At 40.6% G+C, this 15965-nt stretch overlaps 1 pseudogene across 1 annotated transcript; it reads right to left on the reverse strand.

The window, feature by feature from the left end:
• Positions 1 to 649: 649 nt before the first annotated feature.
• On the reverse strand, positions 650 to 15680 carry LOC150002665 (uncharacterized; annotated as a pseudogene). The gene is made up of 3 exons (XR_016512711.1): positions 15420 to 15680; positions 14531 to 14763; positions 650 to 3863 (listed from the first exon to the last, which is right to left on the reverse strand). The product of XR_016512711.1 is annotated as an uncharacterized LOC150002665 (transcript).
• Between the last annotated feature and the right edge of the window lie 285 nt (positions 15681 to 15965).

The raw sequence follows: 15965 nt of genomic DNA on the forward strand, positions 1-15965 counted from the left end.
TTGTTTACTGTCATACTCCTCAACTGTCTTTTCTTTTACTTCGTTTTTATTTCCATCTTATTAAGTAGATGTCCCAGTCATTATTTTCATAACACTTAAGCTTGAGGACAGGAACCTTTTCTTTTTTTCTTTAACAGCACTTAGTACAGTGCCTGACACTGAATGTTTATTGAATGATTAATGACTAAGCACCACACTTCACATAATTTCTAATACTTCCTTGCTTCTCTGCTTTTGCTGACTTTCCCTCCCTGCCTATATGCCCCTACCTCATCCTTCAAAACTCAGATCTCAGCAGCTCCACAAAGCTTTCCCTTTTTCTAGTCAGAATTAAACCTTACCCCCTCTGAGCTCTTATAAGTGTCTTGTCTATCTTTATGATGACATTGAGCTATGTGTTTTCTGTATACACCAGTCTTTGTCATTATAAATACATGCTTTGTTGGGAGAGTATACAAACTTTTGTATGCAAACTTTGTGTACCCTATAAAATCTTAAAAAATGCCTTGAACATAGTAACTTAACAAGGTCTGTTGGATTGAAATAATTGGATAATTATGGTGGATATTCAAAGTACATGATAGTAGCAGAATTTTAACAAATGGTTAATACCAGAAGTTTGAAATTTTTATTTTTAAAAAAGTTATTTTTCAGTAGAAAACTTTGCATATATGTAGCCTGTTATCAATATGTATATCAGAAATCAGCAAAAAGTCTGATGAATGTTGACACTTAAAAAAAAATCAGATTTTTTTCTACTTTTTAAAATACAAATTTTAAAGATTTTATTTATTCACTTCTAGAGAGAGGGGAAGGAAGAGAGGGAATGAAACATCGATGTCCAAAAGAAACATTGATGGTTGCCTCCCACATGCCCCCAGCCCCCAACTGGGAACTGGGTCCACAGCCCAGGCATGTGCCCTGACCCAGAATCAAACTGGCAGGCCTTTGGTTTGCAGGGGGGCACTGAGCCACACCAGCTAGGGAAGATCTTTTTTGTTTTTAAGCAGATTGTGCTACGCAAATTAGTCATGGGGGTATTACTTTAACTATCATTTTGTTCAATCTATAGATGACAAGATAAATACAGTAGAGAAGTCTTTACACTTTGACATATGGAATTCTCCCTCCCCTCACATATTTAGAAGTTGTGATTAAATGGTAGTATTGAAGAAATGATCTCAGACTATTGAAGTTCATAGGCATCATTATTGAGAGCAAAATAAACCCATATTTGCTGTGAACATAACAGGAAATTAAAAATTCCTTCTCATTAGAAAAACCAAAACTAGGCCAAAAAAAAAATATTTTTTTGAGAAAATGGGGCACTGGAGTTATGTAGTTAACAATTTTAATACCAAAATACCACAGTATGTTCAGACACAGGGGATTTAATGATAACTAGCATCAGCATAAGCTAGAACACTCCAGTTGCCAGCAGATAAGGGTGATTGATATCAGAGTGAATGCCAATTAAATTCTGGAAGGAATTTAAGTTTCCCCTACCATATCTAATAATTTTGCCTATTTGTAATAGGTAATTTGGGCTCACTAAATGTTTAATACTAAAATGTGAATATATTTCTAATTCTGATTGCACACCCCCCAATACTGATTTTTACAATATCTGATAAGGTTCTTAATACTGTTATACATTTCTTACAATAATAAAACTCCCCTCTTGTGGATTGTATTTGAATAAGACCAGAGATTTTCTTACATTACAGCAGATATGAATTTCTTTCCTTTGTTGCTGACATTCACTAAAATTTTTATTCACATTGAACATTTTCCCGCAAGATTCCTCCACAGAATTTTTCTTAAGTTTAGTAATGTCTGAGCTCTAAGTTAAAAGTTTCATTATAAAAATTGAATCAATGTTTTCTATCCACAGTGGGGTGGATTTTTTTAATGCAGCACAAAAGTTGAGCATTGATTAAAACCTTTTTCATAATCATCAATAGCATTCACAAGACTTTTTCTGGTGTAGTGTCTCTGGTACTGAATAAAGTAGGCGTATACACCAGAGGTTTTCCCACATTCGTCACATGTAGACTGTCTTGGCCAGAATGGACTTTCTCATGATCAGAAAGTTCAGAGTTGGGTAAGACGTCTGCTGCACTGAATACACCTGTGGGGTTTGTGCTGAAGGCTTTCCCACATGTACCACATCTGTATGGCTCTTCACCAGTGTGGATTCTTATGATTAAGGAGATCAGAGCGCTGACTAAAGCTTTTGCTACATGGATATGGTTTCTCCCCAGGGTGGATCCTCTGATGCAGGACAAGAGCTGAGCACTGACTGAAAGTCTTCCCACACTCATTACATTTACATGGCTTTTGTCCAGTGTGGATTCTCTGGTGTTTGATAAGGTCTGAGTTCTGGCTGAAACTTTTGCTACACTGTGTGCATGGGTATGGTTTTTCTCCAGTGTGACTTCTCTGATGAAGAATAAGGTCTGAACTCTGACTGAAGGCTTTCTCACAACTGTCGCAATGATAGGGCTTTTCCCCTGAGTGTACCCTCTGATGTTTAGTGAGGTCTGAGCTTTGACTAAAACTTTTATTGCACTGGTTACATGCATATGGTTTCTCTCCGGTATGTATTCTTTGATGTTTAACAAGGTCTGAACGACGACTAAAACTTTTAGTACAGTCACCACATGGATAGGGTTTCTCCCCAGTGTGGATTCTCTGATGTAGAATAAGGTTGGAGCTCTGACTGAAGGTTTTCCCACATTCGTCGCATTCATAGGGTTTCTCACCTGTATGAATCCTCTGATGTTTAACAAGATCTGATCTTCGACTAAACATTTTACTGCACTGGCTACATGGGTAAGGCTTCTCTCCAGTGTGAATTCGCTGGTGATTAATAAGATCTGAAAGTCTACTGAAGGTTTTGCTACACTGATTACACCGATAGGGTTTCTCTCCGGTATGAATTCTCTGGTGCAGAATAAGGACTGAGCTCTGATTAAAAGCCTTCCCACACTCATTACATTTATAGGGTTTCTCTCCAGTGTGGATCCTCCGATGTTTAATAAGGTCTGAGTTCTGACTGAAACTTTTGCTACACTGATTACACGGATATGGTTTCTCCCCAGTGTGGATTCTCTGATGTAGAATAAGATCTGAGCTCTGACTGAAGGCTTTTCCACACACATCACATTTATATGGTTTTTCACTAGTGTGGATTCTTTGATGTTTTATAACATCAGAACTCTGACTAAAATGCTTGTTACACTGGTTACATGTATAAGGCTTCTCGCCAGTATGGATTCTCTGATGTTTAACCAGGTCTGAGCGCTGGCTAAAACTTTTACTACAATGACTGCACTGATAGGGTTTTTCTCCTGTATGGATTCTCTGATGTATAATAAGATCTGAGCTCTGACTGAAGGCTTTCCCACATTCATCACATTTATAAGGTTTTTCACCAGTGTGGACTCTTTGATGTTTAATAAGGTCTGAGCTCCGACTGAAACTTTTAATACACCAGTTACAAGGGTAGGGTTTCTCCCCAGTATGAATTCTCTGATGCAGAACCAGGGCTGAGCTCACACTAAAGGCCTTTCCACACTTATCACATTCATAAGGTTTCTCCCAGTGGGTTCTTTGATGCCTAATAAGGCCTGTGCTCCAAGCAAAGCTTTGTCCACATTCATCACAGTTATGGTGTCTTCTTTTAAAGAGGTTCTGATCCTTTTCTTTTAGTTTACCCCCCAATTCACAGAATTCTCTGCACTCAGCATCCTGGAGAACATTGTCTCTGGGGTTGTCAGACTCTTCAGTCAGTAGTTCATTTTTGGCTGTAATTTCCTCCTCTGAAGCCAGCTCTCCAAGCTTGGTCTTAGTCTCACCATCTAGAACAATAAACAAAATCCAAATGGGATGTGTTCGCCATACTGTAAGAAAGTTTCAGGTAAAACAGATCAGTATTCACCTATAAAATGCCATCCTAATCCTGGCTGGTGTGAGTCAGTGGACTCAGTGCTAGCCTGTGAACTGAAGGGCTGCCGGTTTGGTTTTCAGTCAGGGCACATGCCTGGGTTGCAGGCCTGGTCCACGGGTTGGGGAGTGTGGGAGGCAACGGATCGATATTTCTCTTGCACATCGATGCTTCACTCTCTTTCTCCCTCCCTTCCCATCTCTAAAAATAAATAACATCTTTTTAAAAAGTCATCACAATATGGGAGTGCTACAAAACACAAAATTATCCTCTGAGAAGGAAACTGGGACAAATCAATAAGTAATGGATCACAATAACCATTTAGAGAAGTGGCCTACCAGACTTAATCTGTATGTTTGTCACAGGGGATCTGGGACTACTGAAACCTAACCACAGTGATTGGGAAAGTTTGGCTAAAGTAGAGCTGATACATAAGCAATGTATGAGCATTTGTAAGGTAAGCAGCGTGAAAGAGTGGGGGGGGAGGGGGAGGTGGGAGGAGGCAGCAGCACACAGGCTGTCACTGGGAGAGGCAGAGGCTGCCATTAGGGTAAAGGAAGAAGCATCATGCCCAGGGATGGTCGAGACAGAATCCTAAATTTAAAAAAGATAGGTCTTTAGATAATCCTCCATCTCTTTTGTCCTGACTACTACCAAGGAAGTGGCCAAGAATGTATGATTCCTTTTTTGGAACAGCTAAGTTCATTGACCAAACTTCCTTACTGAGGTGTGTAAATCAGGAAAAGGTTACAGGGTGGGGTCAGAAATCTCCTTCAAGTTGATGTTTGAGGAGGCCATTCCTATGCTCAACAATACTAGATGCCTGTGATGGTAGGGAGCATGAGAGCTCCACTGAATTTCCTCCCTCTCTCCCTTCCTTCCTTTTTTACTTATTTTTAGAGAGAAGGAAAGGGAGGGAGAGAGAGAAGAGAGAAACAACGATGTGAGAGAGAAACATGGATCAGCTGCCTCTCCCACGTGCCCCAATGAGGGACCGAACCTGAAACCCAGGCATGTGCCCTGACCAGGAATCAAACCAGTGACCTTTCTCTTTGTGGGGCGACGTCCATCTAACTGCACACCAGTCAGGGCACTCCATTGAATTTCTTGTCTGTCAGCCCACTGTTAAGTGGTATTTACTATAAAAGGCACACAACTGTCAGATTGCAAATGGTTTAGAGAGCTGAAACCATGACACAGATGAGATTTAAAGGCAAAAGTCCAAATCCCAAGCCTCCAAGTGGAGGAGTCCTTCCTCCAGAGGCAAAGGGCACTAGAAAAAGTTAAGTGTCTAGGTAAACCTAAATGTGTGCTGACTGATTTATGCAATATGAGTGTCTTATGGAGTTTACAATATATGTAGAATTAAAATACATGGCAAAAAATAGTACAGTGGGAGGGTGGTAAATAGAAGTAAAATATTACAAGGTTTTTGGATTATCCTCAAAGTAGTAAATTAAGATAAACTGTAATAAATTATATGTGTATGTTGTAATTTCTAAGGCAGCCTTTTCCAGCCAGGTTCCATAGGAGAATAAAACAAGATTATTTGACTATTTTCTTAATTCTCCCCCAAAATGATACATAGCTAATACCACAATAGATGTATAGAAGGGAGATAGTAATACATTATTCACAGTGGATGCCTTAGACTTTGGCTTAATTCTCTCACAGAATCACATCTGAAAGAGTCTGCTATGAGCTAACCATTAAAAAACAATAAAAGAATGTATAAACAATAAATTAATAGAAAGACATTAAAACAAAAACCCTGATAATGCCAAGTTAGGCTAAAAAAAGGAGAAGTAACAAAACATGGGCTAAATAAAAACAAATACAGAGATGGTACATTTAAATCCAAACATCAGCCATGTTATATGTAAATTTACTACTCTAATAAAAAGCAAAGAAAAACCAACAGTGAACATCACACTTAATGGTTAAATAATGAATGCTTATAGGAACAAGGGAGCAAAACAAGGATGCCGTCTCTTACCACTTCTATTCAACAGTGTACAACTTCTATTCAATATTCCTAGCCAATATACTGTCTTTCCTTATAGACTATACACCACTACATATATAAAACATCCTGAAATGTCTCAAAAAGCTATTAAAACTTGTAAATAAGTTTATTACAGCAATATACAAAAACCAATTTTATTTCTGTATACTAGCAAAGAACAATGAGAATGAAAATTTAAGATTTTTTTAATCAATTGTATTGAAAACACTTAGAAACAAATTCAACAAAATATATGCAATATTTGTATAATGAAAACTATAAAACATTGCTGAGAAATTATAGAAGACCTAATAACTAGAAATATATGCCCTCATTTACGAATAGAAAGATTTAATATTGTTAAAATGGTAGAATTCTCTCCAAAATGATCTATAGGTTCAATGCAATCCCAATCAAAATCTCAGCAGGCTTTTTTGGTAGAAATTGACAAACTGATTTTAAACTTTATGTACAAAGGTACAAAAAAATCTAAACAATTTTGAAAAAGAACAAAATTGGAGAAGTTACACTGTTTGATTTCAAGCTTTAATATAAAGCAACAGTAATTAAGACAATGTGGTAATGGCAAAAGGACAGACATACCCATTAATGGAACAGAACAGAGAGTAAATAAATAGATCCAAATATAATTGTACAACTGATCTTCAACATAGTTGTGAAATAAGTCAATGGTGAAAGGATAGTCTCTTTTCAACAAAACATCCTAGAACTGGATACCACAATGACCAAAATTAACTCCAACTCCTTCCTCATGCTATACACAAAAATTAACTAGAAATGTAATATAAACCTAAACATAAAAGCTAAAACTATAAAACTCCTAGAATAAAGCATAGATGACCAAAATTAATGTATAGAACTTGAGAAAATAAATTTCTGTTTAAGCCACCCAGTCTGTGATATTTTGTTATGGCAGCCCTAGTAGACAAATATGATATGTTTTTAAACTTCATACACTTACAGAATTACACCACGTGTATTTTGCGACTTGCTTTTTTTTTTGGTTCAAATTTATGTTTGGAAGATTCATCCATATTCATGTGTATAGCTGTAGTACATTCATGTTCACTACTATAGTGTGACATACACCACAATTTATTTACTGATTTTTCTTCAACGGACAATAACATTTTGCTATTACAAACAATGCCAATATGAATATGCTGGTACATCTAACTCAGTGCTCATATCCAAGTGTTTCTCTAGGCTATAAAAACTTAGGATCAGAATTGTTGAGTCTTTAACTAGATATTTCCAAAGTGGTCAAACCAATTCACACTTCCATCAGGAGTGTATAAGAGTTAACACTGCTCTATATTCTAACCAACATTAATGCTCTTTTTCTAACCCATTGTATTAGACTCTTATCTCTATAACTACATTGAAACTACAGCTATTTGCCCTGGCTTGTGTGGCTCAGTGGATTGAGAGCCAGCCTGTGGACAAAAAGGCTGTAGATTTGATTCCGGGTCAGGGCACATTCCTGGGTTGCGAGCTGGGTCCCCAGTTGGAGGCATGAGAGAGGCAACCAATTGCTGTTTCTCTCATACATCATATTTCTCTTCCTCTCTTTCTTCTTCCCTTCCCCTCTCTCCAGAAGTAAATAAATACAACCTTTAAAAAGAAACTACAGTTATTAAAGTCCCTAACAAATCCAACAATTATCAATCTTATTCTTTTTAAAAATTTTTTTATTTTTAGACAGAGGGGAAGGGAGGGAGAAAGAAAGAGACACATTGATGTGGGAGAGAAACACTGATGTGAGAGAGAAAGATGGATCAGTTGCCTCTCATACGCACCCCGGCCCGGGACCAAACCTGCAACCCAGGCATGTACCCTGACCAGGAATTCAACTGGTGAGCCTTCGCCTTGGGGATGATGCCCAACCAACTTTGTCACACTGGTCAGGGCTTAATAAATTTATTAATTTTTATTGTTGCCACTATTAACAGAAAACCCTCATTTTCCCTTGATCTTATTCTTGATTTGACATAGTTCATTACCCTCTTAAACATTTGCTTTCTTCTTGCTAACTTACCCTTCTCCTATTCTCCACACAACATTAAGAGTGTTGTTTACATGTTATCCCATGTAGAGTTCCTATGGTTCCCATTAAACTGGGAGTAAATTCCAAATTCTTCCTGTGGCTTAAAAGCTCCTATGATCTGGTCCCTTTCTGCCCTCATTTAATTCCACCACCCCTATGACCTGTCTAGCCCAGGCTCACTCTGTTCCTGATACATCTAGGAATCTCTTGCATTTGCTATTCCCTCCATCTGGAACATTCTTCTCTCAAATAGTCACATGGCTTGTTCTCTCACTTCATTTACATCTCCAAATTTTTTTTACCACCTCGGAGAGGTATAACACTTGGTGAGCCATGAATGTTGAGACAGCAGATACCAAAGCAGATCCCAGTTTGCACTTGGGCACTAACAGAGACTTAATACTTGACCACAGAGTGCCAAATGACTGTTACAAACTGACCATTGTGTACCAGTTGTTATTTAATCCACCAAATCGTAAAATTGGGCATTCAAACCTGCATTCCACTGTAAAAGCAAATCTGGAAGATGAGTAAATTCTATGTGCCAGTGACTCAGATTCTCACAGTGCCTGTTCCCATTTCCACTATCTCTGTTCCTCAGCCTATATTCATAGTCTGATGGGAATTCCCTGTTACCAGTTAACAAAGATTGAAAATGTCCAGAACTGGCTTACAGATGAGTCTGCCCTTTGTCACAAGCTGAAAGTGAATAGCTTTCCCTTATACCTAGCTGCGGTCTCAAACACCTCAGTGAAGGCAAATGCTCTTAGTGGACAGAATTTCAGGTATACACCTAGTTGTCCACTTTTCATGGAAGACAATATAGCCTAAAATACAGGTCTACACTGACTCATGAGTAGTGACTGATGGGTTATCTTATTAAGTACCTGGTAAGAGTAAGACTGGAAGACTAGAAACAAGGATTCTGAAGGAAAAGTATGAGGACGGACCTAGAATAAGCAAAGAATGAGTATATTTCTGTCCCATGTGAATGCTCACCAAAAGGCATCCACTGTGGAGAAGCCTCCCAATGAGATAGACATGATGATTCACATTACGAATGTCAATCAGTCTGTTTACTGCTTGCCCAATGAACTCATGTACAAAGTGGTCATGGCAGGAGGGATGAAGGCTATGCATGGGCTCAACACTATGGACCTCTGGCTATCCAGGCTAATAAGCCTATAACCACTGCTATGTGCCCAAGCATCCAACCACAAAAGCCAACACTAAGTTTCTCATAAGGTACCATTCCTTGGAAAGGAACTAGCCAGCCACTTACGGGCAGGTTCACTACACTCAACCTCTTCTGCCATGGAGAGGGCATCAATTTGTTTTCTTTGTAAAATTTTTTTTAAATTTATTTTTTTTAGAGAGGGAAAGGGAGGAAGAAAAAGAGGGAGAGAAACATTAATCTGTCGCCTCTCAATGTGCCCTGACCCAGGATCAAACCTGCAACCCAGGCATTTGCCTTGACCAGGACTTGAACCAGCAACCTTTCACTTTGTGGGATGATGGCCAACTAACTAAGCCACATTGGTCAGGGCCTCAATTTATTTTCAAAGGACTAAATACATAGTCCAGATACAAGTTTGCATTGACTTAAGAATTCCATGGCTATATTTATTACCCTGGTATTCTATTCAATATTTCCTCCAAAGGAATCATTTTATTGGGAAGGAATACAGCGGTGAGCTCACACCTACGTAATTCATGGATCTTACTACATGCCCTGTTATCCAGACATGGATTGCGATAATGGTGAAATGATTTGCTGAAGGTTCAGTTTTGGCATTAGCTGGTCAACACCACCAAGTTTGGATGCTGTTGTACAGGATACACTATACCTTAAACCAGAGGAAACCACGCAGTATTGTCTTCCCCATGGCCAGAATTCATGGTCATAGAAGCCAAGGGTGAAGGAATAGTAAGAATGTCTCCTCTTACTATATACCTAATAATCTACTTAAATTAATTTTGTGTCCTATCCCCATAGTCTTGGGCTTGGTGGGTTTGAGGTTCTGGTTCTCAAAGGAGAAAGACTTCTACCATGGAACAAGGTCATGATTTTGTTAAATTTGAAACCGAGACTGCCTTCTGGCCATTTTGGGCTCTTCATGCTGCTGAACCAACAAGCAGAGAAGGGGTCACTCTATTGGCCAAGATGACTGATAATAATTACCAATGGGGAACTGGTTGCTGCTACATAATAGTGGGGAGAAAGAATATGTCTGGAACTCAGAGGACCCACTGGGTTGCCTCTTAGTTTTCTCATGCCTAATAGGCCTAGTCAATGGTACAGTAAAGTAACCCAAAAGAGACAGGATCACCAAGGGCTCAGATTATCCAGGAAAGAAGGTTTATGGTACTTAACTAGGTAAAAAACTGTGTCATTGAGAATCTGGCAGAGAGTAAAAATAATATGGAATGGGTGATAGAAGACAGTTACGATTATTATCCTAGGCTTTGTGCATAGCAAAAACTGAAGCAGTTATATTTTGTTAATTATGGCTTTTCCCCCTTTTCCTCACTACCTTAGATGATAAGCACTGGTGCCAGGGAAGTTTTAGGTTTCAGGTAGAAGTATGATTTAATTATATATTGGTCTGCAATAAAATGGTAGCTTAAGATACTTTGTTTTTCTGCTGTGTTGGGCCCACAGCAATCCAAACAAAGGACAAAAGTGGATATTTTGGGTTAAAAGGGGTGGACTGTAATGGACATTGTCCTTTACCTCCACAGAACTGTTGTTTAGCCTGCTCTGCCTCAGGAAGACTCCCATATTAGCTTATGGACTGTATCACTTGGGGTTCTGTGCCCTCTGGCTTACAATTAGCTTTGGCTGAAAGTGGGAGAGTTATAGAGTGACCAACTGTCCAGGTTTGCCCAAAAACAGAGGTGCTTCTCAGGATGTGGGACTTTCTTTTTTTAAAAATTCTTTTTGCAAATATTTAATACAAAGGATGTCGGACTTTCAATGCTAAATCCCAGGCAAACTGGAATGGGTTGGTTACCCTGCACTTTCTTCATGGGTCAGGAGTTGGAAGTAACTGTAATTCTTTTAGCAAAGGCCACAGCTCCTATTGGGAGGTTCTATCCTATAGCTAGCTACCTGCTCTAGGATCTGGTAATCAAGCTCTTCCCTTGTAACTTAAGGCCTAGAGGTAGTAACTGCTCCTCATCATTATTTGCCCCAAGGCTGTTCTTCATTCCTAGCTGATTTCTGTAATCCTGCCCATCGTTTTCATTAAACTTTGAATTACCCCAATTGAATGAGCCATTTGTTTTCTGCTAGAATACTGATATAGTCTGGTTTATTTTTCCACAACCACTATTACCACGTGATACTATACATTTATTTATTTCCTGTTTTCCCCACTAGAATGTAAGCTCTTAGAAGGCAGTCTTACCTGTTATGTTCTCTGCTATATCCTCCATACTTAAGCACCAGTTCAATTCCCAGTCAGGGCATATGCCTGGGTTGAGGGCAGGGTCCCCAGTGGGCATGCAAGAGGCAACTGATCAATGTATCTCTTGCACATTGATGTTTTTCTCCCTCTCTTTCTCCCTTCCTTCCCATCTCTCTAAAAATAAAAGAAATCTTTAAAAAAAAAAAGAAAAGAAAAGAAAGAAAGGCACCAGTGGTATAGTGGGGAAGAACTGAAGTGTCTGGCATCAGGCCAAGATGTGGGGGGCAGCTTTCTCCAAAACAGAACTGCTGGCAGAAGACATTGCTCCTCTTCTGAGCCCTCCCCCAACCAGAGCCAGAGCCACAGAGCATGGCAGGTACCATATCTGGGACTCCATCAATCATTATCAACCTGGCTCACAAAGTTTGCCCAACCTTGGTGATTTCCTGAGACTCTGCCCCACCCAACTTATGGACCTACCCAAGCAGTTAAGAGTTGCCTTTTCAAACAAATGACTTGTCTTTGCATATGCTTCTGATCTTTCTAAATCCTCTCAAACAAGTAGCAGCTGGCCTCAGTGAGCCCCCATACCTTGCTAAGTGGCCTCAGGCCCAGTACTAGCAGCAGCTGGCCTTGGTTCACAGCCTGGCCTTGCTAGGGTACCTCTAAGCCAAGCACAAGATCGCTTTATAGCTTATGCCAAGTGGCCCCAGAACATAGGTGGGCACCAGAGCCCTGCTGAAGAAAGTGCTACTCTGTGGAGTGGGCCCCTGTACAGCTGATCCTCTACAGAGGGCGGAGGTTGGTGGTCAGTGATCACAGCCAGTCCTTGCAGCTGACTGGCCTGGGTAAATCCCTCCCATTGACCTTCCAACAGCAATCAAGGCTCAACTACAAGAGGAGGGTGTACTCAGCCCACATGGAGTGTGCACATTTAGTACGCAGCTTGGATGATAGGGGAGGTGGTGCCACTGGACCCCACAGGACACCTACTACATTAGGCCACAATACCAAGACAGAGAGTCACAGAAGCTCTATGTAATATATAAAGGCTGCCAAAATGAGGAGACAAAGAAACATGGCCCAAATGAAAGAACAGAACAAAACTCCAGAAAAAGAATTAAACAAAATGGAGATAAGCAATTTTTCAGATGCAGAGTTCAAAACACTGGTTATAAGAATGCTCAAGAAACTCAGTGAGGACCTCAGCAGCATAAAAAAGATCCAGTCAGAAATGAAGGATACACTAATTGAAATAAAGAACAATTTAGAGGGAAACAACAGTAGAGTGAATGAAGCTGAGAATCATATCAATAATTTGGAACAAAAGGAAGCAAAAAACAACGAACCAGAAGAATAGAAGAAGAAAATAAATCCCCCCAAAACAAGGCTAGTATAAGGAGCCTCTGGGACAACTTTAAGTGTTCCAACATCCAAATCATAGGGGTGCTAGAAGGAGAAGAGAAAGAGCAAGAAACTGGAAATCTATTTGAAAAAATAATGAAAGAAAACTTCCCTAATTTGGTGAAGGAAATAGACATGCAAATCCAGGGAGCACAGAGATTTCCAAATAAAATAGAAACAAAGAGGACCACACCAAGACACATCATAATCAAAAGAGAGAATCTTAAAGCAACAAGAGAAAAGAAGGTAGTTACCTACAAGGGAGTTCCCATAAGACTGTCAGCTAATTTCTCAAAACAAACTTTGCAGGCCAGAAGGGATTGTCAAGGAAATATTCAGTGATGAAAAGCAAGGACCTACAACCAAGATTACTTTCTCCAGAAAAGCTATCATTTAGAATGGAAGGGCAGATAAAGAGCTTCCCAGACAAGAAAAATCTAAAGGTGTTCATCATCACCAAGCCATTATTATATAAAATGTTAAAGGGACTTATTTAAGAAAAAGATGATCACAATTATGAACAATAAAATGGCAATAAATACATATCGACAATTGAATCTAAGAAACAAATCAAGCAAACAGGAAGAGACACAGAATCATGGATACAGAGAGTGTTTGATGGTTGCCAGATGGGAGGGGGTTGTGGGGGAATGGGTGAAGAGGTGATGGGCTAAAAAGTACAAATAGGTAGTTACAGAATAACTATGGGGATGTAAAGTACTATAAAGGAAATGGAGAAGCCAAAGGACTTATATTCATGATCCACGGACATAAAGGCGTGGGGATTGCCTGAGGAAGTGGGGATGTTGGTCGAGGGGGGCAAAGGGGAAAAACTTGAGACAACTGTAATAGCATAATCAATAAAATATAATTTAAAAAATTTAAAAAAAATTAAAAGTGCTTTGCATCCCAGGGCTTGCTCTCTATCTGATTTTGGAAACTAGCTGCCCTGTGAAAAAGTCTGGGCTAGTCTGCTAGAGATAAGTGACCCAAGCCATAGAAAGCACCCACAGCCATATATATATATAATTGATACTGACTTAGATCCTGCCGTAGCTGAGCCACTAGATGACTACATGAGTTATCTCAGGCAAGACCAGAAAAAAAAACAGGCCAGCTGAACCCAACCCAAGCTGATGACCCATAAGAAAATAACATGGTTTAAAAATGCCTGATATTTAGGTCACTAAGTTTTGGGGTCCTTTTTTATGGCGTAATAGACACAAACCTCAAAATAACCCCCAATATATGAATTAGTATACACTTAATAAAATGAGGAAACAGAATAATAAGAAAAAGTAATTTACTGAAGCTAATAAATAACAAAGCTAGTATTTGAATCCAGGTTGTCAGACTCCAAAAATTTTAATTACTGCCTTACAGTAAATGAGAAAGATGATTTAAAAAGATTTTAAAGTGGGAAATACCAAACACTGACAAATTGGTGATAAGGTGATTATAACAGGAAAAATGGATGATTTGAAGGGCTTAAGGGAGAGTGAGAAATTCCTTGAGAATGATTGCCAGAATTCACAGCAAAGCCTTGTGACTGTGCTTGCTGCACTAATGGGATGTCACTGCCCAACAGAATGAGGGATAGGCAATGGGGAACACCAATAGCCCCTGAAAACACTAACATAGCAATGGTAACACCCTCCCCAAAACCACCAAGAAAGATATAATACACTGCTCACCTGACAGAAGGTGGTGGTCTTGAGATTCATAACTGAACTGTATCTCCATGGGCTGTCAACCGGACACTCAACACCTCAGGGAGCAACTGGAGAATTACCATTTCCTCAGTAAGCTTTTCTTGTCCAGGTAGGGGTCTGAGACCTGGAGGCAACTGGGCACCACTGGGCTTGGGAGGGAATCATTGTGGAGACTGGAGATATAATTTCTGACGTTAGACCACCAGAAACATCCTCTAGGCATAAAAGAAGTAAAGGAGAAAACAAAATCTCATTTAATTTCCAATGCTTTTCTCTCAGAATTTATTAAGCTTCCTCTGTCATCATCCAGGAGTCAGGCATGACCCCTCTTCGGCATATTCTCTCCATGCCAAGTCTAGAGATGTTTAAACATCATTGGGGGTTAACGCTAGCAAAATAAGGGTGTAAGTAGAAAGACAGACAGCAGAGGTAATCTTAGAATTTTGCCCCAGTGGTTGACACTATGTTATTTGCCTCTCTTCCTATACCCAAATGACACCTGATCCATCATCACGATCCGGTTTTTCCTACTTTCCTTCTCTCAACACTCACACTCAGGTAGCTCTTTCCAGGCAGGGCGCCTGATTCACGTGGATGCATCTCCACTTGAGATTCCGCCCACTCCCCGTTTCCGGTGTTCCTTCCATTGAACCCAAGGGCCAGCAACGGCGGACTGGACGCCAATAGCACCCTGGGCCAAGACCGAACCAGCTCGCCGAGCCTAGGAACCGCGCCCAGGGGCGACCCCGGTGGCCTTGCCTCTCCCTGGCCTCAGCAACCCGCACACGGTTCCCTGGCAGCGCTGCCAGGACGCTTGAGAGGCGAGATCACCAGAGTTCCTCCGCCTCCCTGACGCCGACCTCAGCCATACCTGGACGTGTTCTCCAAACCACTGTCAAGCTTCTCAAGCGGCGAACCCGCCACGGCGCGGTCCGCTCTAGGAATCTAGGAGGACGGCTCAGCTCGATGGAGCGGGGCCTCGCTCATGCGCACGCGCGGGGCGGCCGCTGGGTGGGGGTGAGCGGAGGGTGGCTGAGATCTAACACCCGAATTTTCACGGAGCTGTCCTCAGCCGAGTCGTAGCGAGGGACCCCGTGAGCCAGCGCCAGACCCCTCGCTCTGTCTGCCTGGTCTTGACGTGAATGTCGCAAAACATCTTTAGGGAAAGCTCCCGGGGGCGGGGGTGGTGGTTGTTCTGACTATAGATTGAGTTCTTTCTTAATTACCTTTTTTTGTCTAGCCCCCCACCCCATCCCCATCTCTCTGATTCGCTGGTGTGCTTCCATTCTAACTTCCTGTCCTCTCCGCTCTTTCCCCCAGAGCATTGGAATGCCCCTGAATCCCCGGGAGGCCTTGTCAAAACACAGATTGCTGGGTCTCACGGCTCAGTAGGTCTAGGATGGGAGCCCGGGTTCTC

This window comes from Furipterus horrens, unplaced genomic scaffold (assembly GCF_987537825.1).
Source record: "Furipterus horrens unplaced genomic scaffold, mFurHor1.1.pri manual_scaffold_8, whole genome shotgun sequence".
Classification (NCBI taxonomy): Eukaryota; Metazoa; Chordata; class Mammalia; order Chiroptera; family Furipteridae; genus Furipterus; species Furipterus horrens.